At 45.5% G+C, this 3,478-nt stretch overlaps 1 non-coding gene across 1 annotated transcript; it reads right to left on the minus strand.

Moving 5' to 3' along the window:
* Positions 1-2,889: 2,889 nt before the first annotated feature.
* LOC115835280 lies at positions 2,890-2,994 on the minus strand. The gene has a single exon (XR_004030269.1). It is a non-coding gene; the product is annotated as a U6 spliceosomal RNA (small nuclear RNA).
* Between the last annotated feature and the right edge of the window lie 484 nt (positions 2,995-3,478).

The raw sequence follows: 3,478 nt of genomic DNA on the forward strand, positions 1-3,478 counted from the left end.
GTGAGTGTAAAAAGAATAGTTAATAGAGTATGCATAACCCAGGTAGGAAATTCTGGTGCCTTGGCTTGGACTAGAATAGTTGCTGGAGATAAGGAGAAGTTGACACAGCAGGGATTCATCTTGGAGATAAAGCCAACAGGTTTGCTGATGGATTGGATGTGAGTGGATGGGAAGGAAAGAAATTAAGGATGATGCTTAGATTTTTGGCAAGGTGTCTGGATGGATGATGGTAACTTTAAATGAGATGAGGGAGACCAAGTCAGGGCTATTAGGGGAGGAAGGTCAGTGGCAGTCAGAGTTTCCCTGGAGCCAGGTTAGTTTGTCATTCTTCTTAGCCAAGTGAGGTTGTCAGATTGGCAGTTGAATCTACTCTACGTTTGCAGCTCAGTGGAAAAATTAGGGATGGAAATTTTTTTTTTTTTTTTGAGACAGCGTTTCACTCCTGTTGCCCAGGCTGGGTGCAATGGCATGATCTCAGCTCACTGCGACCCCCGCCTCCCAGGTTCAAGCGATTCTCTTGCCTCAGCCTCAGGAGTAGCTGGGATTACAGGCATGCACCACCACGCCCGGCTAATTTTGTATTTTTAGTAGAGACAGAGTTTCTCCATGTTGGTCGGGCTGGTCTCGAACTCCCTACCTCAGGTGATCCACCTGCCTTGGCCTCCCGAAATGCTGGGATTACAGGTGTGAGCCATAGCACCTGGCCAGATGGAAGTATTTAAGTACGTAGATTGTTTAAGTCTCAGCTCTGTGCTAGACAATGCATATCACCATTCATTCATTCAACAGGCCCTGTTCTAGGCACTGGGGTTACAGTAGTAAACATAACAGACAAAAAGCCCTACCCTCATGGAGCTGACATTCTAGCAGGAAGAGAGGGGCAACAAACAAATATGTGAATGAAATGTATGTTAGGGAAAAAAAGAGCAGGAATTATAGAGACAGGGATGCAGGTTGAAGATGGAGGATCAAATTTAAAATCAGTGGTTAGGGAAGGTATGTTTGAAAAGAATAAGACCTGAGTGAGGTGAGGGAGTGAGTATGTGGTTACCTGGGGAACTACATTTCAGGAGGAGCGCAGGCAGGTGTGGAGAGGGAGCAGGTGCAGGAGTGCAGGCAGGTATGGGCAGGCGTGAGTTCTCTCAATCCCAGCTCTTCCCAGTCTGTGTGGGTTGTCCATCAAAGCTATTATTGCTCTCACCACCTCTATCAGCCAGTGGTTGAAGGGGTAGCCTGTGAGTGTCACCAAGTCCACTGGCTCCTCTGCATTGAATGGACTCACTCGTTGACTAATGGTGGGCTGCACTAGCCGGGACACTTGCCCTCAGCAGGCGGCTTCTCCACCAAGCCTGCAGGCGTGAAGAGGAAATCCCACAGTCCTGGAACTCACAGGAAAGGGCGCTGCTCTGTGCTCACTGATACTGCAGCCCCAGAGGGTAGGATTCCTCCAGAAAAGAAGTAAACAAACAAACAACATGTTCCCTAAATCTTTGACTTGGGCTTAAGCTTTTCCCTGCTCTTTGTATCTGTCCTCCATTCCTGACAATATAGCTGGGATGCCTGCCTTTGTCACCAAGCCTGGCTCAGGCAGATGCACATCTTCTGGGACTTCAGCTTTGTCACGCCCTGGCTGATCCAGCCACCATACTAGCCCCTGCCCAAGGCCCTGAGTTCATGGCTGCCATTTCCTCCTGTTTCTATGGGCAGCCTCGACTTACCCGGCAGGTTTTGGAGCCAAATGGCCTGGGTTTGTTTCCTGGCCCTTATCAGCCATGTGACCTTGAATCAGTCAATTTATTTCTTTTTTTTTTTGAGATGGAGTCTCACTCTGTCACCCAGGCTGGAGTGCAGTGCTGTGATCTCTGTTCACTGCAACCTCCGCCTCCTGAGCTCAAGCAATTCTCTTGCCTCAGCCTCCCGAGTAGCTGGGGTTACAGATGCCCACCACCACGCTTGGCTAATTTTTTATTTTTACTAGAGACAGAGTTTCACCATGTTGGTCAGGCTGATTTCAAACTCCTGACCTCAAGTGATCCACCCGCCTCAGCCTCCCAAAGTGCTGGGATTACAGGCGTGAGCCACCGCGCCCGGCCAGCCAACTTCACAAGGGCTGTGTTTCTTCATCTGTAAAATGGAGATAATAACCCCGTCAATGTTTTTGTAAGACATAAATGTGGCCAGGTGCGGTGGCTCACGCTTGTAATCCCAGCACTTTGGGAGGCTGAGGCGGGCGGATCACGAGGTCGGGAGATCGAGACCACGGTGAAACCCCGTCTCTACTAAAAATACAAAAAAATTAGCCGGGCGTGGTGGCGGGCGCCTGTAGTCCCAGCTACTCAGAGAGGCTGAGGCAGGAGAATGGCGTGAACCCGGGAGGCGGAGCTTGCAGTGAGCAGACATCGAGCCACTGCACTCCAGCTTGGGAGACAGAGTGAGACTCCATCTCAAAAAAGAAAAGACATAAATGTGTTACTACATCTGCAATTATTAGTCCTGTGCTCGGCATGCATTTGGTGTTCAAAATAAAATGTATTATTATTGGCTAGTTATCATCTGCCCTTTAAATAGGTATAAATAAATATTGTAAAGTACAGCCAGTGACAGCAACAGTAGATGTCTGCCCCAGTTGTGTTTAGGCAACATGCTGGCTTTTAAAAATGCCAATAACATATTTTATTTAATGAATATATCCAAAATATTTTCAGTTCAATGTGAACAATATAAAAGTGAATGAGATATTTTACATTCTTTATTATGGTAAAATATATAAAACATAAAATTTATTATCTTAACCATTTTTACGTGTACAGTTAAGTGGGATTAAGTTGATTCTCATTGATGTGCAACCATTAACCACCACCCATCCACAGAACACTTTTTATCTTGCCCCAAAATATTAAGCGCTTTGCAAGTTTGTGTGTTATCCTTGCACAGGACCCATGCTAATTTCCTCTGTGTCATTCCAATTTTCAGTATCACTTCCAATATTACTTGTTTTCCACACAAACACCACACCTTGGCCTTTTAAAGGGGTTCGCCGATGGTCTGAAAGTGAGCAACAAGTGTTAAAGCACCTGTCTTACAGAGTAAGTTAGCTTTAAACCTCATGCAATTTTGCATGCTAAAGATGCCTCTGACTGTGGATTCTGTGGACACGCATCTTAGTGTAACAACTACAGCTTGAACATTTTCATTTTTCACTCGACCAGAACTAACTTAAGGTGTGTCGTCACCAGTGTGCTTTCTCATAGGGTCTATTCCTGACTAATTGGAGGCATTGTGTTAGTAAATTCTTCTCAAACAAATATATTCTTTCCACAGATCTTAGATCTGAGTCCTTTATGGAGGCAGTGTTAACTTTCTATTGTAAACATTTGTTACTCAACTCCAGATCAGATACGAAACGGTTATTGAGATGAAGTGCAGAAATACTTTTTTTTTCTTTCTATTCCATGTGACTTTTAAAAACTTGGTTCAG

Source organism: Nomascus leucogenys, chromosome 5 (assembly GCF_006542625.1).
Source record: "Nomascus leucogenys isolate Asia chromosome 5, Asia_NLE_v1, whole genome shotgun sequence".
Taxonomy (NCBI): Eukaryota; Metazoa; Chordata; class Mammalia; order Primates; family Hylobatidae; genus Nomascus; species Nomascus leucogenys.